Here is a 25,906-nt window from a genome sequence, read left to right as displayed (position 1 = left end):
GGAGACCGTCCTTTACCTTCCTTCTAGTGAACACAAGAGTGTCTGGGTTCGGGTCACTGGCCTACCTTTAGATGCAAGGAGAGGCACTAGCTCGAACTCCGTTTTCAAGCACAAACTGCTTTTACCTTGAAGCCGGCTGTAGGAAACATGCTGAGAATTCAGAGTATTTCTACGTGTACACTTGCCCATTCTGCTAGATGAATGAACGCTTCTGCCCATGTCCCATTCTGGGATCCGAAAGTGTGTGGAAACTGTCATTCACCTTCCCTCTTCTGAACACAGTTTCTGTTTTAGGGGCACTGGTCTACCTATATACATTAAGGGGCAATCCCTCCAACACAGTGTTTTAGTGCAAACTGCCTTTACCTTGAAACCGGCTTGAAGAAACATGCTGAGAAATCAGGGGGATTGTTTCTAGATTTACCCATTGTGCTAGATGAATGAAAGCTTTTGCACATGTTCCATTCTGGTATCCGAATGTGTCTGGAATCTGTCCTTCACATACCTTGTTGGGAACACAGAGTTTCTGGGTTAGAGTTACAGGCCTACCTATATATATTAGAGGAGGTACTGTTCCCAAATCGGTTTTCCAGTGAAAACTTCCTTTAACTTGAAGCCGTCTCTAGGAAACATGCTGAGAAATCAGGGTAAGTGTTTCTAGATGTATCCTTGCCCATTGTGCTAAATGAATGAACCCTTCTCCATAAGTTCCATTCTGGGATTCAAATGTGTGTAGAACCTGTCCTATACTTCTGTTGCTGGTAACACAGAGTTTCTGGGTTAGGGTCACTGGCCTACCTATATATATACAGGGAGGCACTCGCTACAACTCAGTTTTCCAGCAAAAACTGCCTTTATGTTGAAACCAACACTAGGAAACATGCTGAGAAATCAGGGTAAGTGTTTATAGATTTACCATTGCCCTTTCTTCTAGATAATTGATCACTTCTGCACATGTTCCATTCTGGGATCTGAATGTGTGTGGAAGCCGTTCTTCACCTATGTTGTTTGTAGCAGAGAGTTTTTCGGTTAGTGGCACTGGCCTACATATATATGTAAGGGGAGGCAATCGCTCCAACTCGGTTTTCCAGTGCAAAAGCTTTACCTTGAAACCTACTCTAGGAAATATGTTGAGAAATCAGGGTTAGTATTTCTAGAAGTACCCTTGCCCTTTGTGCTAGCTCAATGAACGCTTCTCCACTTGTCACATTCTGGGATCTGAATGTGTGTGTAAGCCACCCTTCACCTACCTTGTTGGGAAAAAAGGGTTTCTGGGTTAAGGGTAATGGTCTACCTGTAGTAAAAGTGGAGTAAATTGCTCCAACTCGGTTTTCCAGCACAAACTGCGTTTACCTTGAAACCGTCTCTAGAAAACATGCTGAAAAATCAGGGTAAGTGTTTCTAGAAGTATTCTTGCACTTTCTGCTTGATGAATGAACACTTCTGCACATCTTTCGTTCTGAGATCAGACTGTGTTTGGAAGCAGTCCTTCACCTACTTTATTCTGAATGCAGTGTTTTTCGGTTAGTTGCAGTGGCCTACATATTTATAGAAGGGGGGGCATTCGCTCCAACTTGGTTTTCCAGAGCAAACTGCCTTTACCTTGAAACCCCCTGTAGGAAACATGCTGAGAAGTCACAGTAATTGTTTCTAGATGTACATTTGCCCTTTGTGTTAGCTGAATGAAAGCTTCTCCACATGTTCCATTCTGGGATCCAAATTTGTGTGTGTAAGCCACCCTTCACCTACCTTGTTTGGAACACAGCTTCTGGTTTAGAGGCACTGGCCTACCTCTATATGTAAAAAGGGGAGTCACTCCCTCCAACTTAGTTTTCCAGCACAAACTGCATTTACTTTGAAATCATCTCTAGGAAACATGTTGAGAATTTAGGGTAACTGTTTCTAAATATGTCCATACCCTTTGTGCTGCAAGAATGAACGTTTCTCCACTTGTTCCATTCTGGGATCTGAATGTGTGTAGAAGCAGTCCTTCACCTACATTTTTGGGAAAATAGAGATTCTGGGTTAGTGGAACTAGCCAAACTTTATATATAAGGGAAGCACACACTCCAACTCGGTTTTCCAGCACAAACTGCCTTTACCTTGAAACCAGCTTAAGGAGCATGATAAGAAATCAGGGTAAGTGTTTCTAGATGTAATCTTGCCTTTTGTGCTAGATGAATGAACGCTTCTCTACATGATTCATTCTGGTATCCAAATGTGTGTCGAATCCGTCCTTCACATACCTTGTTCGGAGCACAGAGTTTCTCGGTTACTGGCACTGGCCTACCTGTATATAAAAGGGGAGTCACTCACTCCAGATAGGTTTTACAGACCAAACTGGCTTTACCTTGAAACCGGCTGCAGGAAACATGCTGAGAAATGAGGGTAATTGCTTCTAGATGTACCCTTGTCTTTTGTGCTACATGAATGAACGCTTCTTCACATGTTACATTCTGAGATCTGACTGTGTGGAAGCCTTCATTCAACTACATTTTTATGAACACAAAGTTTCTCGGTTAGTGGCACTGGCCTACCTGTATATATAAGGGAGGCCCTCTCTCCAAAACTGTTATCCAAAGCAAACAGCCTTTACCTTGAAACCAGCTGGAGGAAACATGCAGAGAAATCAGGGTATGTGTTTCTAGATGTAACTTTTCCATTAATGGTAGCTAAATGAACGCTTCCTGACATGTTCCAGTTTGGGATCCGAATGTGTGTGGAAGCTGTCCTTCTCCTACTTTGTTGGGAACAGTTTCTGTGGTAGGTTCACAGGCCTAACTATAAACATAAGGGGAGGCACTCACTCGAACTCAGTTTTCCAGAGCAAACTGCCTTTACCTTGAAACCAGCTCTAGGAAGCCTGCTGAGAAATCAGGGTATATCTTTCTAGATGTACCCTTGCCCTTCAAGCTAGCTGAATGAACTCTTCTCCACATGTTCCATTCTGGGGATCCAAATGTGTATGGAAGCCTCCCTTCACATAACTTGTTGGGAACACAGTTTCCAGGTTAGGGTGAGTGGCCTACCTATATACATAAGGGAAGGCACTCAGTCGAACTCAGTTTTCCAGCACAAACTTTCTTTACCTTGAAACCTTCTCTAGGAAACATGCTAGGATATCAGGGTAAGTGTTTCTAGATGTACCCTTACCTTTCAGGCTAACTGAAAGCTTCTCCACATGTTCCATTCTGGGATCGGAATGTGTGTGGAAGCCATCCTTAACCTAGCTTGTTGGGAACCCATAGTTTCTGTGTTAGGTTGACTGGCCTACCCATATACATAAAGGGAGGCACTTGCTCCTACTAGGTTTTCCAGTGCAAACTGCCTTTAACTTGAAACTGGCTGTAGGAAAATTGCTGAGAAACCATGGTAAGTGTTTCTAGGGAGTATCTTTATCTAGCCTAAATCACATAAATATTTCCTTTCTGAAATCCATAAGACCAGCACTATTTACTGTAGAGGAATTCAGTAACATTATCTCATGTATCATCTTTCTGTGAAACTGTAAATACATAATTCCTTGATATACCTCCCATTAATACCTTATTCTCTTAAAGATTTAAAAAACTTACTTCCTATAAACCTGTCAAGTTTTCTCTTGATATTTATGGCAAAAGAAGAAGAGTGACTGTGTTACTTAATTCCTAAGGCCTAACAGATTGCATGCAATGGCTATTTATAAATGTCACTGGACTGTCACCTTATTCTTTGAATACCCTAGGTAACTTAGCTTTTGAATACCCTAAGGTTCTTACAAGAAAAATCACCAGTGGGCAATATGTTTACCTAGAAGCTAATTTGTGACTATCTGCTTTACCTTCCACTTCTAGATTCACTCTCAAGTAGCTGGCATAAAATTAGAGTAATTAGGCAACTTAGGACCATAAAGAAGTGGAATAAAAATAGTGGTCAGGAAAAACAGTGTATAAATAAATCAAGCACCACTCTGTATCTGCAACTAGTATTCCATGAGACAAAATCTTTCCAGTGTTAGTATGTCCCTACTCTTCTTACTTACTTACAGAGTGATGAGAATTCAAATTCTGGAAATTGGAAATTGGATTATTTTCCATCATATCTTTGGCACAGAGAATCCAGCACATACAGGCACTCAGTGAAGTAGAAAAATAAATTCAAAGTGATTTTCTAGCCACACAAACATATACCACACAAGTGAGCTATAGTCACTTTTGTGAAGGACACATCAAGTTTATTGAAGTAAACTTGGAGGTAAACTTAGAGGTAACTTAGACTACTTAAAAGAAAAGAAAAGAAAAGAAAAGAAAAGAAAAGAAAAGAAAAGAAAAGAAAAAGAAAAGAAACCTTTGAATTTAACGATTGGGTAAAGTGGCTTGATTTATGTCCAAAACTCTAAGGATCCCAAAATACATATTTCTCAACTCTCATCTGTGGACCTATGATTTTATGGAAAACCATAGGTTCTCTCCTTCTTGTGCCACTCTTTACTTCCAACCTTAGAACTTTGCTTTGCATTCAGTAGTATCTTTTATCTCAATATTTATTGACAGGCAAACTATTCTCAGCCAATTCGAATAGTTCTGTAAACAAAATATTTTTGTGCAGGGCTGCTGATCCGGTTGGCTCCTGCATAAAACTGCCCGGCCAAAAGAACTGGAAATGTAGTGTCTTGGTGGTTGCAGGGAGCCTCACCATCCCTCTAACCGATCACCCTCCTCTCCTTCTGTTGTGAATTCTCTCCCACACTGACCAGCACAGCCACCTCAGCTGAATTCTGTAACTTATTTGCTCAGTTGCCTCCCACAGACTTGGACTTTTTTCCATATTTCTTTGTTCAAAATCTTAAGAAAGATGTCCAGTTTCTAGTTCCACATGCAAAGAGACTGGAAGTCACTACTTCATTCTAGCAATAAGTAAAAAGTTTAATGGATTGAGAAATCAGCAACTCTCCTAGGATCCATAAGAAAAGAGAGGACACATGACAAGCTGCTACTTCCAAGTTTGGAGAGACATACAGGTAAATATAGGGAGACATGGGTCACTAGAGCAGAGACTCACCAGCAGAAACTGCCACAGGAATCAGTGCTGGAGCAAGAAAACCAGGGTGTAATTGATAGATATTAACCCAGCTATATCAGTGATCACTTTGAACATCAATATTCTAAGTGCATCAGTTCAGGGTGGGGGACATAGCTCAGTGATTCAGCACATGTTAACATGCATGATGTCCTGGGTTCAATTCCCAGTCCCTCCATTTGAAAAAAAAATTCAAATAATGACTGAAAATATAAATCCATCACTAGGGGCAGTATTGTTTTGTTTTTTAATTTACAAACAACATTCTTCTCAGTCATCTCAGGAGTAAATAAAAGAAGTGTCTTAATGGGGACCCATCCGTATCTTTCACAAATTTCCCCAGCATTTTGTTTTAGATAAGACCAGAGACTGTCCCAAAGACAGTCTTTCTTATCTACTTAGCACCAAGTTACAATAAGTTTTGTGATCTCTTTTGTTTTCTAAAAATGCATCATAATTTCACATTTTAAAGAAAACACAGAGCCCTAGTGGTTATGAATATAATTAAGTATATTTTCAAAGACTCAAATTTCAAGAACTGAGTCCAAGGTAAATTCATTCTTCTGGATCATTGTTGAATATTTCCACTATGTAATTTTCCCAACTCTGTTGTTACGCCTTAAAGAAATAATTGTATATCTGGTGGATTAGCCAGTGCATTTGGATTATTTTATTTTCTTGTTAAAAAGAATCATAATATCTGGATCACATTGTGGACAAGAGGTTCGAGTTTAGCTTCATGAATATGTTTTATGTGCATTTCTTTCTTTACACTTCTAGCAATACTTGAGTCTTCTTAAAGTTTTACAAACTTGAAAACTTTCTATAATGTATAATCCACTGATTAAAGGGATTAATTATAAAAAGCAATCATGAATTTCACAGTCATTGTTTCTAATTTAAATATACGTTCATTGTGCAATTCTCAACATCTGTAAAGTTAAAATAGAAATTTCTCTTTCCTTCTCTCCAATTTTACATGCCAGAGATAACCATGGTTAACATTTTGACATGTATCTTTTCAGATTTTATTTTCCTATTCAGATAGAAATATGCGTGTACATATATTTTAATTTAGTTTAATCTTTACTTTGAAAAATTTCAAAGTTGTGGAAATTAGAATATTATAATGAGCCAATATATACCTTTCACCCAAATTGAACTCTTTCAATTTTTCCTCAGTCTTGCTTCATCCACACTCCCACCCAATGTCTTCCATCCCTCACTGGGTTATTTGTTAAAAAAAAAAAAAGGCATAATATTTTATTAGTCAATACTTTAGTATTTATTTATCTCTAAAACATGACATTTAAACACCATTACCATACCTAAAATTTTCTAAATAAATAACTTCAATAAAATGAAGTAGTGTTCAAGTATTCCTAAATATCTGAAAAAATATGTAAACTATATACATATATATAACAGAACTATACTAGACATAATGCTAGTTTATTGCAGAAAAATTTAAACTAACAAAACAGGTAGCCCCTTTGTATATGTAACACTTACGAAAATAAGTTGGCTTTATATAACTCCTTTGTAGATAAATGATTAAAAAATTGTTTTATCATTTGCTTCTTAAAAATAGAGTATTAATTGCATAAAATATTTCTTTCAAATTCATACTTTTTTCCCAATACTATCTTGACTTGTTTACATAAGTCAACCCATAGTCTGATTTATTTTAAACACTCAGTATGTGCTTCTGTCTGTTACTTTATTAGAGAGCAAGAATTCTTTATTATTTTTAATAAAATATACTAGCAGGAAACTATACTGGGATTCTTCCATTCACAGAGTCAAGCAATGATACCTGTTTTGTTAGATCAAGTGTCTAAGACTCTCAACTTCCAAAAGATTACATGGACAAAGTTTAAAACGTCATAAATGATCAACTAACAAAGTTAAAAGTAAATGGTAGATGAAAGAACATTACTGGGATCCATTGGGATCTGTGAGCTTATGTTTTACACTCCTTTTAATTTATGAAATTCCATCTGAGGTCAGGCTTTAAAGCTCACTTCTTCCATAAATGACTACTAATATCACCTATCTTTTCATGTGTGTATTTTCCAATCCTATATCATTAGTGTAATGCCTTTTAATGACTTTTCCCATTTTTTGAATTGAATTGTCTTTGTTTCTTTATTTTACTGTGGAGTTTTGTTATGGACTTAAGAGATGAATCCTTGGTCAGATGTGTGGTTAGCAAATATTTTCTCCCTTGCTCTAGCTTCTCTTTTTATCCTCTCAACAGTCTCTTTCATATAGCAAACATTTTTCATTCTGCTGAAGTCCAATATGCTGATTTTTTTTCCCTTTATAGGTCATGCTTCTGGTGTCAAGTCTAAGAAGTCACCACTCAGCATCAGCTCCCCATGGTTTCTCCTATGCTATCATCTAAAAGTTTTATAGTTTATGTTTTACATGAAGGTGTATGATTCATTTTGAGTTAATTTTTGCATCAGGTGTTAAGACTTAGGTCAAGGTTCATTTTTTCCTATGCATATCCTATTGTCCCACTACCATTGGTTGAAAAGACTTTTCAAAAATTGCTTTTTGTATATTTGTCAAAAATCAGTTGCCTGTCCTTGGGTAGGGGCTATTTCTGGGTTTTCTATTCTATTCCATTGACTAATGTGTCTATTGACCAATATAAATTTTATGTAATGGGTCTAAATGTTTCTTACTATACAATCTAGTCGTCTGTCTACTGTAGTCTCCTGTTCATTGCTGTCCTCAACCAGAGACTCTTATCATTATGTTCCTGGTGTAAGTTTTTTGCTTTGGGGGTGGCTTTGTTTGGTCTATAAAAAAGACATAGAGAATCTTGAATATTATTCTATTTAATGGTATTTTGTGAATTTCCTTGTGAAGAATTTAGTCTCTTTATTAAGCTTTCTTAGAGAGAAAGCTCTCAGCCTCACCATTCAGTATGTTAGCTGTGGGCTTTTCATATGTAGCATATATTATGTTGAGGTAGTTATTTTATTCTTGTTTGTTAAGGGCTTACATCATTAAAAGGTGTTAAATTATGTCAAATCCTCTTTCTGCATAAATTGAGATGATCATGGGTTCCCTTCACCTTTATTCTGCTACTGTGGCATATTAAATTGATTAATATTTGTATGTTGAACCATTCTTGCATTCTAGGAATATATTCCACTTGGTCACAGTGTATAATACTTAAAAATGTGCTGTTAAATTCTGTCTGCTGACATTTTCTTGAGAATTTTCATCAGGGATACTGATCTGCAATTTTTATAGTGTCCTTGTCAGGATTTGGTATCAGTGTAATGCTGACACCATAAAATGAGTCTGGGAATGTTCCCTCCTCTTCAATTTCTTGGAAGAGTTTGGGGGAGAATTAGTGTTAATTCTTCTGTAAATGTTTGGTAGACTTCACAAGTGAAGTCTTCTGGTCCTGAGCTTTTATTGTTGAAAGATTTTTGATGACTGATTCAATCTCCAAACTAGTTTTGGATATTTAGATTTTCTATTTCTTTCTGGTTCAGTCTTGGTAGCTTTTGTGATTCTAGGAATTTGTCCATTTTATCTCAGATATCCAATTTGTTGGTGTACAAGTTTTCATAATGCTCTTATAACACTTTTTATTTCTGTAAATTTTATTGTAATATCCCTTCTCATTTATGATTTTAGTTATTTGAGTCTGTCTCTTTTTTCCATAGTCAACCTAGCGAAAAGTTTGTCAATTTTGTTTATGTTTTCAATAAAGCAACTCTTGGTTTTATTGATTTTTCTCTGTAGCTTTTCTGTTCTCATTTTGAATATCTCTGCTTGAATCTTTATTATTAACTTCCTGCCACTAGTTTTGAATTTAGTTTGTTCTTTTTTAGTTCTTTAAGGTGTAAATTGTTGATTTGGGAATCTCTCTTTTTTTAATATAAGCATTTGCAGGTATAAATTTCCTTCTTAGTACTACTTTTACAGGATCCCTAAGTTTTATATGCTAGGTTTTCATTTTCATTTGACTCAGTTTTCCTAAATTTTCTTATGATACCTTCTCTGACCCATGGGTTGTTTAAGGGTGTTAATTCCTCACATTAGTGGATCTTCCCAGTTTTTCTTCTGCTATTGATATCTAGTTTCATTCCATTTTGATTTAAAAGATTATTTATATGATTTCAATCTTTTTAAATTTATTGAGACATTTTTGTGTCCTGACATAGTGTAACCTGGAGAATATTCCATATGTACTAGAGAAAAATGCATTTTGCTGTTGTGAAGTGGAGTTTTCTATATATATCTCTTAGGTTCAACTGATCTATAATGTTGATCAAGCCCCCTATTTCTTTATTGACCTTCTGTCTTGTTGTTCTACCTATTATCGAAAGTGTGTTATTGATGTCTCCTACTATTATTGTAGAGCTGTCTAATTCTCCCTTCAAGTTTTTCAATGTTTGCTTCATAAATTTAGGAGATTCGATGTTTGTTACATATATCATAAACTATATTTGTATAACAATTCAATTGAAAAATAGGCAGGAGACCTGAATAGACATTTTGCCAAATAAGACATACAGATGGCCAACAAGCACATGAAAAGATGCTCAACATCACTAATAATCAGAGAAATGCAAATCAAACCCAAAATGAGGCATCACCTCACACACCTGTCAGAATGGTCATCTAAAAGAACACAAATAACAAATGTTGGCAGGGATATGGAGAAAAGGAATCCCTCATATGCTGTTGGTGAGAATGTAAATTGGTGTAGCCACTGTAGAAAACAGTATGGATGTTCCTCAAAAAGCTAAAAAGGGAACTACCATATGTTCCTTGGTATACACACACACAGACACACACACACGTACATACAATGGAATACTAATCAGCCATAAAAAATGAAAATTTGCCATTTACAACAACATGGATGGAATTGCAGGGTATTTTTATTATGCTTGGTGAAATAAGTCAGACAGAGAAAGACAAATACTGCATGATATCAATTATACGTGGAATCTAAAAAATACAACAAATTATAAACTAGTGAATATAACAAAAAAGAAACAGACTTATAGAGAACAAACTAGTGGTTACCGGGTTACATTGTTTGTCTTTGTGTTGCTTTGTTAAGTGACTGTGCTAGTTTGTCATCATTCACGATCATCAGGGATCATCATTCAGGACCATCAGGGTGTGCTTAAATAACACATTACTCATAACAATTGAATTATCTTACTTTTTGGAACTCTTAAGAGTTTCTTCATTTCTAACATATGAGAGTTTTCTCTTGCACAGTGAAAAAAAGTGACAATGAATATATGTATGCTCATGTATAACTGAAAAATTATGTTCTACACTGGAACTTGACACAACACTGTAAAATGACACAACACTGTAAAATGACTATGAGAAAGGCGATCTCAGTGAGAATCAAGTAGGACATTAAAAAAAAGAGAGAGAGGGAGAGAAAATCCATCCAGACGTAAAACAAAGAAGAAGGAGGAGGAAGAGGAAGAGGACCTGAGCATAGAAATGGAAGCAAACAGATGATGACAAAGAGGACAGCACCTGAGGGGTTCCCAATACTTGGCTTTTGTTATTCCTGACCTGGAGCTGACTCCTTAGTTTGCTGAGCTTCTAGGTATTATTCTTGTGTGATATCCCAAGATGTCGCCAATGAAATCCCCTTTTTCTTAAGCAGCTCAGGCTGAGTTTCTAGTTTGCAACCAAGAGAGTCTTATCTAAGAAAGAAAAAACCCTCAGAAGAGCCAAGACAACACACTTAGAAAAAGGGGACATGCCTACAAGGTGAAAAATAAAACAAATTCCTCATAAAGTAAAAACACCTTTGGCCAGAAACTATATAAATATGTTCAATGTTTGTAAACTCGTGTGTCTCCTCCTTTTTTAAAGGTGTTACATAAAATGCTGGAGGGTAAGAGCCATGTTTTCTTTTATGTTCTGCAAATCATCACAGCTATAGTAGAGCTGAATGCTAAATTTAAAAAAATTAGTAGTAAAAGCATGACTGTACAAAAACATAAATCACAAAGTTGCATCCTTGGAAACCCACTCCCTCTGGGAACAGTTTATTCATGCACTCATGTAAGTAAAATGTCATCTTTCTAGTAATACTTTACCACTACTCTATTTCCTGGTTGTGATTTGCATTGTAAGGTATTATAAACTCATCCTGCTCATAGCTAAGTATTTTATATATTGCACAAGTACTCTGAAAAGCACTATACCATGGAAGGGAAAAAAACAGCTATGGAAACTAGGGATTACATCATATATAAACACCTTTTCTGTTGCCACCTGTGATGGATGGATGGATGGAAAGGGTGACTGGGTGGATGGATGGATGGATGGATGGAAGGACGGGTGGGTGGATGGAAGGGTGAGTGGAGGATGGGTGGGTGGATGGATGGTTCTAAAGACAGATAGACATTAAAAAAGGTTTGGGAAAAATGCAGCAAAATGTTAATGCTGGTCATAGGTGACTTTTTCATTAAAAATTCTAAGAATTCTAGGCTGAATACATTTCACACTAAATTAAATAACAAGTAAACTAAACCAAGTTATGTTTTAATGTGGAGGTGGTATTAGCAGCCCTCGCCTACGACATGAGGCATGAACAGCATTTGTCCAACTCACACTGGGAGACGCTGGGAATTTTCAGTCATGCTGCATCTTGCTACAGCTGCATCCTTTCCCTTTCCTCTACCTTCTTTTCCTCTCAAAAACCATCACAACTGAGTCAGCCTCCCAGCCCAGTTGGCATCATTCTGGGACCAACAGTGGCACCAAAGAACATTTGGTGGAAGGACCAAGAATCACAAAATTTGAGAGCTGGAAGGGGCCTCAGAAACCATCTCATCCAAGACAGTTACTCTCCGTCATCAGCTGGAAGAGCAAGAAGTGAGCGACGGAACATCCCGCTTTACCATAATCAGCCATTATGAGCCTCTCAACCATGAGGTTGTCTGAATCATTTTCAAAGCTGTGTTTTCAGGTGTACTGTTTCCATAAATCTGCTACCTGCTGTGGGAAGCAAGGATGGGGAGGACGTGGTTTAACAGCAACACACAGAAGAGAAGGCTCCTGGCTACTCTCAAGCTGCCTGTGAGCTCTGCAGGGGGTCGGCTCCATGTGCTGGTGGTCCTGGGCTGCTGTGGGGTCAACACAGTGTGCAGAGAGCAGGACGAGCTGGCCGGCGCAGGGCCAGCCTGGCCATGGTTGAAGCAATGTGTTCAGTTCCTGGTGGTGCAGATGGAGCTGAGGCTGCTGTGAGCCACGTGGTACCTGGGGATGACCGGGTTGCACTCTCTGGGATCCAGTGGGTTGATGTCACAGTTCTCGTAGTCAAAGGTTCCGTTCCGTAAGTACTTTGCCAGCTGAAATGCTATCTTCAGTTCTGCGAGTGTGACTTCTCTTCTGTGTCAGACGTAAACTTCGCTCCCCAAATCAAACACCAGTACCTGGGAAAATGGCCCTGGAACATCTGTTAAATTCCAGTACAGGCTCTAGTGGAATCAGAGTCCCTAGGGACAGGGAGTCGAGTGGGTGATGGCGCCAATCCTAAGGGAGCATTTAATACCAACACAGAAAGGTCTGGCTGCCCGGCACTGCCCACCAAGCCAGCCTCTGCCCTGTGGTGTGATTTCTGTCTTGTTGTCCTAAATGCCCAAGTTAATCTCGCCCCCTTTGGACACTCAAGCCACCTCAGAATTCAGACTCATAAGAGTTATTTAAGCACATCTTCCTCCTTCCCCTCCCTCCCTCCCATCCCTCTTTCCTTCTTTTCTCTCTCCCTCCCTCTCTCCTTTGTCATTCATTCACTTAGCTTATAAGGCCACTTCATATGGCCTCAAGGACCGAGTGATGCCTTCTCTCTCCAATCCCAAGTCCATACTGGACACACTGAGTAGGCCACCTCTTCTCCAGCTGGCTGTGCCTGTCTTAGGTTGTCCTCCTCTGAGGATCTTACCCGTCATTGGCTAGCCAGCCGTCCATACTGGACACATTGAGTAGGCCATCTGTGGTCCAGCCAGCTGTGCCTGTCTTAGGTTGTCCTCCTCTGAGGATCTTACCCGTCATTGGCTAGCCAGCCGTCCATACTGGACACACTGATTAGGCCATCTGTGGTCCAGCCGGCTGTGCCTGTCTTAGGTTGTCCTCCTCTGAGGATCTTACCCGTCATTGGCTAGCCAGCCGTCCATGCTGGACACACTGAGTAGGCCATCTCTGGTCCAGCCGGCTGTGCCTGTCTTAGGTTGTCCTCCTCTGAGGATCTTACCCATCATTGGCTAGCCAGCCGTCCATGCTGGACACAATGAGTGGGCCATCTGTGGTCCAGCCGGCTGTGCCTGTCTTAGGTTGTCCTCCTCTGAGGATCTTACCCGTCATTGGCTAGCCAGCCGTCCATGCTGGACACACTGAGTAGGCCATCTGTGGTCCAGCCGGCTGTGCCTGTCTTAGGTTGTCCTCCTCTGAGGATCTTACCCGTCATTGGCTAGCCAGCCATCCATACTGGACACACTGAGTAGGCCATCTGTGGTCCAGCCGGCTGTGCCTGTCTTAGGTTGTCCTCCTCTGAGGATCTTACCCGTCATTGGCTAGCCAGCCGTCCATACTGGACACACTGAGTAGGCCATCTCTGGTCCAGCCGGCTGTGCCTGTCTTAGGTTGTCCTCCTCTGAGGATCTTACCCGTCATTGGCTAGCCAGCCGTCCATGCTGGACACACTGAGTGGGCCATCTCTGGTCCAGCCGGCTGTGCCTGTCTTAGGTTGTCCTCCTCTGAGGATCTTACCCGTCATTGGCTAGCCAGCCGTCCATGCTGGACACACTGAGTGGGCCATCTGTGGTCCAGCCGGCTGTGCCTGTCTTAGGTTGTCCTCCTCTGAGGATCTTACCCGTCATTGGCTAGCCAGCCGTCCATGCTGGACACACTGAGTAGGCCATCTGTGGTCCAGCCGGCTGTGCCTGTCTTAGGTTGTCCTCCTCTGAGGATCTTACCCGTCATTGGCTATCCAGCCGTCCATGCTGGACACAGTGAGTACGCCACCTCTTGTCCAGCCGGCTGTGCCTGTCTTAGGTTGTCCTCCTCTGAGGATCTTACCCATCATTGGCTATCCAGCCGTCCATACTGGACACATTGAGTATGCCATCTCTTGTCCTGCTGGCTGTGCCTGACTTAGGTTGTCCTCCTCTGAGGATCTTACCCGTCATTGGCTATCCAGCCATCCGTACTGGACACATTGAGTATGCCATCTCTTATCCATCCAGCTACCTGACATTTCTCACAGCTTGTTTATCAGTTCAGCCCATGGCTTCTTCTCTACAGCCTTCAGGCAGGGCTACAGTTTCCTGATAGCCAGTTGTTCCCTAATATCAACAACCACCCATCATTTATACTTTTCTTGCCTTTTGCCGTTATGCCTCAGGACACCAGCCCAACTCACCTTCCAGAAATTGAACTTGCCTGTCCTCCACTCTGATACCTCAAAGAGACCTCAGCTTTGTCTCAAGACTCAGCTGTCTCTACCATCTGACATCTCTTGATCTAGCCAGGGCTAAAAATCCCAACTGTGACATTTAGAAATGGGATAAAGTTGGGAAGGATGATAAAGCTGGAGAAAGGAATTAACATTTGTTTTTCCCCCACTATGTGCCTGGCTCTGGGCCCGGCCCTGACACATCAGATCTTTCAACTCTACTTCTGAAGAACACCAGGGAGGCTGGAGATGATACTTCCACTATTTGTGACTTTGGGTTAGGAAATAACTCTCTCCATCCAGATCCCAAGTGTTTTCATTCATGAAAACTAATCCACTTCCTTGAATTACTGATTTTCAGTTGCAGGTCTGAGAATTGATGAATATCTGTAATGAAAATTTGACCCATCTACAACAAAATAAGAAAAATAAGGGCAACAAAACGCATTTATCCATAGGCTAAAATAGTCTATGTAAAGGGTTATCCTTTGTTCTGAGACCACAGTGCAACAATATGTTAAGATGGAGTAAAGTGATTCCTTATTGGAAAAATTGCATACAGCCAAAATTATCCTTCAAAATTTCTTATGAAGGTAGACAAATGAAGTCCAAGCCAATCACAGCCTAATTTTCCTACAGCATGGAATAGATTGCTAATCCTATGGTTGAGTGTATCTGATGAAATAATTGGGCTCCCTTTAAGTGTCATGATGTTTTTAAAAACAAACCTCTTAAAGACCTGAATGGCACATAGCTGAGGGACATGGGGCTGTAGACTCAGGGGAACATAAGATTCACTGCACACCCAGACCTGCTAGGAGAAGGGAAGATTCACACCTTCCATGCCTTCATCAGTCCAGAGTACATGCTCAGTAAGTGGAACCAAAACAGCTGACAGACTGTCCCACACTCTTTAAGGCTTGTACTTTTGAACATATATGGTTGAAGAGAAGTCACAAAAGTTAAATGGCTGTATGACACTTTGTCCTTCCATTGTTGTCTTTTAGTTTTTGGTGGGGGGAAAAAACAAACAAACAAACAAACAAAAAAACCTTCCTTTCATGACATGAGGTTGAGATCAAATAAAACTTTTAGTAAAAAAGGAGTTGGAAAAATAAAACATTGGCAGTCTTGTATCAATCTCCAAACCCTTTTAAAGGAAACTTGTTTGTGAAATTCAGATCTCTGAATCTGCAAGTTATAAACTTAATATTAGAATAGTAAGCAGCTGCCATAGGAAACAGAGGGGGGAAAGTTGCAGCCAATATCCTAAGGTCAAACCTGGATTCCTAAAGAAATGATCCATCTAAAGACTTTTTTTTTCAAAAGTGCTGAATTTAAACACCATTACTTTTAACCTATTTTTCTAACTTTCCATGGTTCCTTCTCATAGCATAGTTGAAAATTTAACAAAAGAATAGATTTACCATGTCAAAATCTAGTTCTCACCCCACTCAGATAAACCTACTCCACTCCACCTCAAACTCCACATTTAGCCCCTCAGCCAAAACCTCAGAGTCATTCTTGTATGTTCCTTCTCCTTCACCCACTTCCAATCCAACAGAGAATCTTGCCCATTCTCTCCTTAAACCAGATCCAGATCCCAACACCTGCTCACCACCTCCAAACCACCAGGGACTGTGCAGATTATCACAACAGCTTCCTCACTGGCCTTGCTGGTTCAACCCTCATCTACTGTCAGCACAGCAGCCTCAGCACTTCTACTAATGCTTAAGTTAGATCAACATTTATCTGCTCAAAACCTAAAAGTGGCTCCACATCATTCAGAATCCCAAGTTCTTACTCTGGCCAACAAGAGTGACTTGTCCCATGTATCTCACTTACTTCTCTGACCTCATCTCTTGCTGTTACTGTTTCATGAACTTGGGACAGTGTCTGGCAGAAGGCAGCTGTTAGACAACGGGTATCGGGCTCTGTTATCACTAGCATTATTTCCATTACTGCTACTGCTACTCTCAGCACTGTTTTGTCACCCACCACTTGCTCCCCTCCAGCCACACCACCTTTCTTGCTGCCCCCAAACACACAAAGTGGAGTTCTGCCTTTACACTCTGCACTTACTGTTCCCCTTGACAAGAACACCCCTTTTCCCAGATATCATCCAGACCTTTCCAGGCTATCTGCAGGACTTCCTCACTCACCACCTTCAGCTCAAATACTTACTCAGTACGTCCTTCTCTGACCACTCTAGTTTAAAATTGCAACTGCTTCCTCTAACCATGACACCCCATCCCCTTTCCTTGTTTAATTGTTTTCCTTACAGCAACTACCACCTTCTAGTATAATATATAATATCTATTTTTTTGTTGTTTATACTTTGTCTCTATATATTTTAACATAAGTTCCAAGAGGGTAGTGATTTTGTACATTTTGTTTACTTCTGTATACTGGCTAGTACATAATAAATATTTGTTGAACAAATAACATTCAATTATTATATTCAGATCATCAAAAACCACTAAGAATTTACTGAATTTAATATCCATTCATGATATTTTTAAAACTCCTTAGAAAACTAGAAATATTAGAGTATTCTCTCAATCAGACAAAGGTAGCTTTAAAAAAATTCTACAGGTAAGGTAACATTTAATAGTGAAATATTACATTCCTTCCCCCAAGGCTAAGAATTTAACAAGGATATCCACTCTCACCATTTCTATTCAATATGGCACTGGAGGTCTGAGCTAATGAAATAAGGCAAAAAGAAAAAAAGGCATTAATATTATCAAAGATGAAGTTAAACTGTTTTCTTCAAAGATGATGACTGTCTGTGTAGAAAATCCAAAGGAATCTATAAAATGTTAGGACTAGTGAGTGAATTTAACAGTATCACAGGGTATAAAGTCAACACCCCAAAATTCATTTTACTTTTAAAGACTAACAAACACTTGAAATATAAAATTTTATAATATTTATATCCTCAAAAAATTAAACACAGGATTACCATATGATTCAGTAATTCCACCTCTCATATGTAAACAAAAGCATTGGAAATAGAGACTTGAACAGGTATCTGTACACCAACCTTCATGGCAGCATTATTCATAATAAACAAAAGATGAAAATAATGTCCATTTTTACATGACTGGATAAGCAAAATGTGGTATTATATATAGTAGAGTGTTATTATACAGTCTGAGAAAGGAATGAAATTATGACACATGCTACAACATGGACAGGTGTTAAAGGCACTGTGCTAAGTGAAATAAAGCAGAAGGACAAATATTGTATGATTCCATGTATATGAGGTGTCTAAAACAGTCAAATCATACAGACAGAAAGTAGAATGGTAGTTTCCAGGGCTAAGCAAGGGAATGGAGAGCTATTATTTAATGGATAGAGAGTTGCAATGTAGGATGATACAAAAGTTCTGGAGCTGGAGAGCAGTGATGGTTGCACAACAATGTGGATGTACTTAATGCCACTGAACTGTACATTCAAAAATGGTTAGAATGGTATATTTTGTATTATATATAGTATCACAATAAAAAAATACCATTTATAAAATCATCAAATGCCTAGGAATAAAATTAATAAAATATGTGCAAATCCTCCACCCTAAAAACTACAAACATGGCTTAGAGAATTTTCCAAAGACACGCATAAATGGAGAGAATTACTACATTTATGATTAGAAAGACTCTTATTATTAAGATGTCAAGTCTGCCCAAGTTGATCTATAGATTTAACGTCATCTCCATCAAAACCCCTTGATTTTTGCCTTTGAGTTTGCATTTTCCATGGAGCTGCTTTTTCAATAAACAGGCTGATTACAAAATTTACACAAAAAGCAAAAGATCTAAAAAGCCAAAACAATGTTGAAGAAGGAGGAAGTGAAGGAGGATGAAAAGGAGTAAGAAGATGAAAAAGGAGAAGAATTTACACTACCATGTTTTGAAACATACTCTAAAGCTATAGTAATTAAGAGCAAGTAGTACTGGCTTAAGAATAGACAAGAAGGCCAATGGGGATAGAATAGAAAGTCCAAAAATACACCCAGACAATATGACCATCTGATTTTCAACAAAGGCACCAATGAAATTCAGCAGGGGAAAGAAAACTCTTTTCCATATAGTATGGGAGCAACTGAGTGCCTTTATTTCTCCACACTGTACACACTCCCCCAAAATTAATTCTCAATGGACATGGATCTAATACTTAAATGTAATGGCTAAAACAATAAAGCTTTTTGGAGGAAACCCTAGAATGATGTATTTGGGAACTGTGGCAAAGATTTCTTAGCTAAGATGCAAAAAGCACTAATTATAAAGTGGAAAAAATATGATAATAGACTTCATCAAAAGGCAAAACTTTTATTCATCAGAAACACCATTAAGAGAGTGAAAAGGCAATCTATCGACTAGTAGCAAACAATCATAGTACATATATTTAACAAAGGATCTGTATTAAAAATACATAAAGAATTACTACAAATCAACAGTAAAAAGATAATCATAAAAATAGAAGAATGAAAAATACTCAACATCATTAGTTATCAAGGGGAATAAATTAAACCACAGTGAGATATTAAGAGATCCTCCCAAAAGGACAAAATCTAAAAGGCTGGTGAGGACAAAGGCAAGTGGGAACTTTGGTACACTGCTTGTAAAATGGCATCCCGTGTTTGGAAAACTGGTTAGCAGTTGCTAACAAAACTGAACTTACACTTAATCAGTCTCACTCATCTGACAAAGAGAAGTTAGTCTATATGTCCACAAAAAAAGTGTACAGAAATGTTCATAGCAGCTTTATTCACAAACAAAAAATGGTAAGTGCACCAATGACCATCAACAGCAGAATGAATATGATACAAAGGAACAAGCTATTACTGCACACGGAAGAACCTCAAACACATTATGCTAAATGAAAGAAGCCAGCATCAAAGGTTGCATATGTATGATTTATATGACATTCTGGGAAAGTTAGAACGCTAGGGATGGAGAACAGATCACTGGTTGCCAGGATCCATTGTGGGGAGGAGCATTTGGATTCTAATGGGAGATTTGGGGGCTGTATCCTGACCATGGTGGTGGTTACAGGAATCTATTATGTGTTAAAACTCATAGAAATGTATATGTAGAAAAACAATGAATTCAACTGTAGGTAAATTTAAGACTATTTACATCTAGTGAAAGGAAGCAGACACATTTCTATGCAAGAAAGCATAGTGTACAAGTCCTTTTACCTAATGCTGAAAAACAGACCAAACCTACCTATGGGGAAAGAACTCAAAAGAGTGGTTAAATTGGGGTCGTGATACGAGTGAGAAAGGTAACTTTCCGTGGTGAAGGAAAGGTTCTAAATTTTTACCTGTGTGGCAGTCACGTGGCTATTGATGTCATTGGGCTTTATACTTAGATTTGTTCACTTTACCCCGGGAAAGTGTTGCAAAAAATTTTTCATCTTGACAGGCATGTGATTATGAAGAGAATGCTCAAAACTTCTTATTTTCCCACAACTGAATTTCAATTGATACACTTAAGTCCTTAAGTTTTTGAGCATTAAGCCTTCTTTCTGGCAGGAAATTAGGTACCTAAAGGAGCTTCTTAATTCTGTCAAATATTAAGTCCGAAGCCAAAGCCACCGGCTCCAGATCTCTAACTTCTTCACTTATTACTAAAAACAGCCTTAGGGGCCAGGGAGCCTGGACTTTCCCTGCACTTTTATGAGACTTTCCTCCATCTTAGCTGAATTAACTCAAAATCTATATGTGACTCAGTCAAACTGTTACGAATCCAATAAGAAGACGTTTGCATTCTGGGTTAGAGGCACAAGAAAAATGCTATAATAGTTTAAAAAAAACCCTCACATCTCCCATAAAAGGTGTATTAATTCCTTTTTGAGTTTTACCAAACAAAAGATGTTTAAATCTTGTGAAGATGGCCAGTGGTTCAGCTCTACCCTTTGTATCTGTCTGTGTCCTAATCTCCTTTTCTTGTAAGGACACCAGTCATACTGGATTAAGCCCACCCTAATGACCTCATTTCAACTTAACTATCCTCCTTAAAGACCCCATCTCCAAATACAATCACATTTCAAAGCACTGGGGGGTTAGAACTTCAAAGTATGAAATTGGTGGGGGGCACAATTCAGCCCACAGTAATAACTAAATGGGGTTAATTAAGTAATTTCAGAGACACAAAAGAAGAATAAGCCCAATGAAGGAAACTATGATGGAAAATTAAGAAATCAGAGTAGAACTGAGAGACCATGGTCACAAAAGCCAAGAGAGAAGAAAGGTTGAAGAAGGAGAAGTGTTACACAGTGCTGCAGAGAATTTATGTAAGATGAAGTGTCAGGTGCCCTTCCACCAGAGGAAGATGCTATTCCTGGAACTAGGATGTTGCCCTCTGCATCCCTGAGCTGTATAACTGTCAGATGACCTCTTCTGTGAAACACTAGCTAGGATGATCCTGTGCAACTGGAAATCATAACTGGGGAAAGAGAATACCTCAGTGTCTCAGAGTTCTGAAAATGTCTAATAAATTTCACTGAATAGAGGCAGGTTTAATCCTTTCCAGAGTATCTTTCAATCCACTTTTTAAATCCAAAAGACCTCACTCTTACTTAATATTTTGAGGTTAAGGGTTTACTCCAGTAGTAAAATATGCCAGATCAGATTCTGAGCTCAGGAACTCAGAGTGAAAACATTTCTTGAGAGATATTCTACTCGTAACATTAGTTATGGCAAGACACAGTTTGCTATACAAAAGAAAGATGCTGTTAAAAAGCCAAGAATTATCATTGTGCCATGTCTCCATTCCCTTTGTAGTCCTCAAAAACCTTGTGAAGTTGTGAGTCTATAGAAAGTAAACCATGTTCACTCAAGGGGGAATGTAAAAATAAAACCATTTACCCTTATCCTGATGGGAAATGTGAATTTTTAAAATGTTCTAATGTTATTTTTGCAAGTCAGTATATAAGCATTACTGGAAACTCCAATATTGCCTGAGTTTTATAGCTCCCAGCTTTTAGGAGGACATTTAGATCAGAAAACAGTTTTATCTAATCCTTCGAGTTAACACAGGTTTTGATAACATTGACTGAATGTATGGATTAGAAGTTAGAAGTATTACTATTATTGATCCTTTTCTGATATATACTTTTCCTCAATAATTCATCAATTCCTGACAAAACAATTAAAACTGAGCATTTATGGAGAGCTCACCTTGTTGCAGACAGTGGGCTAAGTACTTTATATTTGTATCCAGGCCCTTTCTACCTGCCTCTCAAGAAGCCTCACCCTTCACCCCACATCCCAGTGACTAGAAAGCTCTCCCGTCTATCACACACCAGACCTGGAGGTGATAGAGGGTCCCTCCTCAATCTCCTTCCACTTCCAGATCCTTCTCCCTCCCTTCTACTTTAAATCACATCATTGCCCCTCATTATTCCCCACCTTTTCCAGCAATATCAGTTCCTGGCTCACTGGTGCCCTCTCTACCATACCTCCTGCCTTCTCTTAGCATGTCCAATACAAGGGTAATAATCCTTCCTGTGCCCCACCCTTCCATTCCACTGAACTTCTACCTTCCCATCACCTTGACTTCCTTCTTCACATAAACAGCCGCTGATTTCCACGGACACACCCACATCTCGTCATGACCAGTTATTATGGTGCTTTGCCCCTCCGGACTTCTAAGTACTGGAGAGTCCCCAGGCTCAGTAATCGGTCCTCTTTTTGTCTCTGTCTCTACTTGCTCCCTGGAGATCTCATCCAAGTTGATGGCCAGAAATACCATCCACACGCCGATGATGCCCAAATGAGTATCTCCAGTCCTGTCCTCTATCCTGAACTCCAGAACTGGACATCCAGTAGTCTACTCATCTTTTTCACTTGATTATATAATACATGTCTCAAACTCACACGTCCACAACTGAGCTGGCTTCCCCCACCAAGCTTGCTCAGCCACAACATTTCCCATATTAGTGGACAGCAATTCCATCCTTCTGGCTACTCTAGTCTAAAACTGAAGTCTCCTTGGACTCACCCTTGACTCCTCTTTCTCTCACGCCCTATATCCAATCTATCAGGAATTTCCATTGTCTCTTTCTTCAAAATATACCTGGAGTCATCAAGAAAGCAATGAAAACAGAAGTCTGCACTTGAAACATTATTACATAAATCTAAGATTAAAATATGTAATCTGTTCTGCCAACTCTGTTTCCATACTGAAATGGCTTGTGTACTTTTTCCTGCATGATCATCATCATCTTGTCAGGCCAATTCTCAAAACTGGAAACATCAGAAACTCAACGCTTAAGTTTTCAATCTAATTATCTGTCACTCACTCAGTTTTCAGTGTGGGCTACAGGCAGCAACACATGGCTATGAAGAATTATTCACTAGATTAAATACACTATATAGTAAATAAACACTCAACACCTTTAGCAAAAGGAACAAGAAAGTCATTTTAACCTCATTTTGGCCAATAGCTTCCTAACTGTCCTCTATTTTCCTCCCAGTGGTCCACAAGGACCAGACATTGGCAAAGCCCAGAGCAGGTCAGCAGCAGAGCCTAGAACCTGAACTTAGCACCCTTCCCAATGTGTGTCTATGCTGTGATGAGGGCAATAAATCAGGCACAACAAGAGACATCTTGGCCCTTGCTTAGTCCTGTGCCATGAAGGCTGTAAAAGTCGGGATTTCCATCCTATTCCTCAGCCATTCTTTTTGTCATTTTATTCTACTTATCTATTAACAAATAACCAATTTGGGAACATTTCATGATCGTGGTTGAGAAAACTCTGGCGTGTTAAGGAATTGGCTGAGTGTTTTGATAACTTTTCACGGCATGTTTGGCCATACTGCATAATTTACTTCATAAACATCCCAATGTGAACTTAACTAAGTCTGGTGCGAAGAAACAACACTCTCAAGAAATAAGATAACAGCAACCAACATGGTTCTTGGCTCTTGCAAAAATTAGATTTAGACTACTATAAATATACTCCACTGTGCATACTGCCAAATACTATATTTCAGTGTTTGTTCATAAAACATAATTTGAAATACATGTCGGATGATAAACAGCCTTTTTGTAAAAGGAAGTTATTATCTGTGATAAAAGCAGTTGTTGACATTAGAAATGTGGATGTGAGGATCGAGATGGGAAATTTAATAAAAAGAAAACAAATGTGGCAGGGAAAAGGGAGGTTAACAATATGGCAAAGCAAAGCCAGATCTGGCTGAAAATATCCACCTACAGGCAAAACCTGGACTCCTACCTTTCAGATGTGCCATCAGGGGCCACAAGAAGCAAAACATGGCCTCAGGTTTAGAAAAGGAAAATAGACTATTCAATGTATCACTGCTTGCTTAGCAGGAATCCTGTGAGTAGACATAGGTACCTGTTAATTCTGAAGCACCACTTCTTTTGGTGTCTAATGTTAATTGCCTGTGGATTTCCACTTTGCCAACCTTCCTCATCCCACATCCTCCAGCAGGCCCAACCCGTAGTCTGATGAACTGGCTTTAATTATAATCCCCAAAGATTTGCAGGTATGAGGCCACACTGTAGGAACTGTATTTCAACATGTTTTCCTAGGCTCAGCTAATCTGTTAAATGTTAGCTTCTTTAAATAAAACCCACTGGAAAGTTCTCCCCTCTCCACATCTGTGCAGTTTCCTCCTGGAAGTGATTAGCACGGGTCACCAGGATCCTGTGAGACTCCCAGCGTGTCTTCCGGATGCGCACCATAGCAAGCCATCACAGTGGATGCAGCCACTGGTGTTGATGCTGTTTGGAGCTCATGTTTTTAGTACTTCCTGTAAGACAGTTGTGCTTTTCAGCTAGTGTTTCACCCCAGGCTGTCTGTAGCAGGGCTTTTTCTTTAATGTCCAAAAGAATTCCACGCCTACACAAGTAACTGAAAATTCATAGGTTTTCCAAAAGGGGTTTGTGGGGTACCAATTAAAATTTGTCACTGGACTCCAAGGGTTTACTTAAGTTTGGCTTTTAAGTTAGACATTTGTTCTAAAACCCAGAAAGGATATACTACAAGCATCAAAGGAGAGTCAAGTTTTCTGATGTATTTTTAGTACAGGTGCAACCCTTTCAAGATGGAAGCTCTTGAGAGTTCTCCAAACTTCAGCATAATTTAGCAAACCACTCAACGATAACGCCCTTTCAGGTTTGAGAATTCCTATCACTCAAGGCAACCCGTAATCTTGAGTACCACAGAGCCCCTGTCTTTTCCTTCTCTTCCTAAGTAAATCGCTGGAAGATTCAAATTATAATAGAACTAATGTACATGAAAACTGTGGGTGGTGTGGAAACGTTTGGCCCTGCCTCAAACCCACAAAAACTCCAGAAGGAAGGCAGCACCCAAGGGTGTGCATACGACATCACAGAAAAGGACAGACCTTGAGATCCTGAATGATTTCCTATGTTTCCTGTGTGTTCCATAGCACAGAAATGTTTCTAATAAGATGATTCTCAATAAGAATCAAACACTTCTTCAAGTCTTGCCATGAATGTATTTGAAAACAATAGCCACATGAATAGAAATCAGATCTGGAAAGATCTACCCAGGTTGATTTAAGGGCATCCAAGCTAGGGAGTTTAAGAAAGTTTAGACCTTTCAACATTTTCAAAGCAGTATTAGGCAGCACCCAATTGCTAGTTGAGACCCACAGCAGGGGGATGGAGGTCCTGCATTGAAACTCTCAGACTTAGGGGCCATTTTCAGCCTCTGGGTGAAAATCCAGAGCTGGATCTTTGGGTGGTAACTGCCTCCCAATCCTCTCTGCTGATGTGGGTTGGCAGCCCCACAGAGCAAGCACACATGGAGCCAGCTAGTTAAATTTTGGCCAAATAGTAACCTTAAAGAGGGCACTTTCAGGATCTGGGTATGAACATGTAATTATTTCTTTTAAAGATTTCAAACCTGCAGGATATTGAATAAACAGGTAGTTAAGAAGGTTGGGGAAAAGCCAATCTGAATGCATACCTCAACTTCAGAGACACTCAGTACATTCATTTGTGAGAATGCTGTGCTTGCTGTGATACAAAACAAGATGGTTATGTACAGAGACTACTAGTCTTTCATTTTAATTCTAATTATTTGCAACTTTTCTTATTGCAACAGGAATACATGAACGTAATATAAAATCTTAGAATATATATATGCAAAAAGGAGAAAATTGGTGTCATCTCTGATCTTAGCCCACAGAGGTAACCAATGTTAGAATTCTGGTGTATGTCACTCATTCCTTTACTCCTTTGTTACTCAGTTCTTTATTTAGCACCAATTAAGGGCCAGGACTACATATATTCTTTCTGTTCTTTATCTATAGATAAATATGCATATATTTAAAACATGGAAATATTTTCTACATAGGACTTTAAGCTGATA

This window comes from Camelus bactrianus, unplaced genomic scaffold (assembly GCF_048773025.1).
Source record: "Camelus bactrianus isolate YW-2024 breed Bactrian camel unplaced genomic scaffold, ASM4877302v1 HiC_scaffold_30, whole genome shotgun sequence".
NCBI classification, from domain to species: domain Eukaryota; kingdom Metazoa; phylum Chordata; class Mammalia; order Artiodactyla; family Camelidae; genus Camelus; species Camelus bactrianus.
This window is presented reverse-complemented; position numbering follows the sequence as displayed.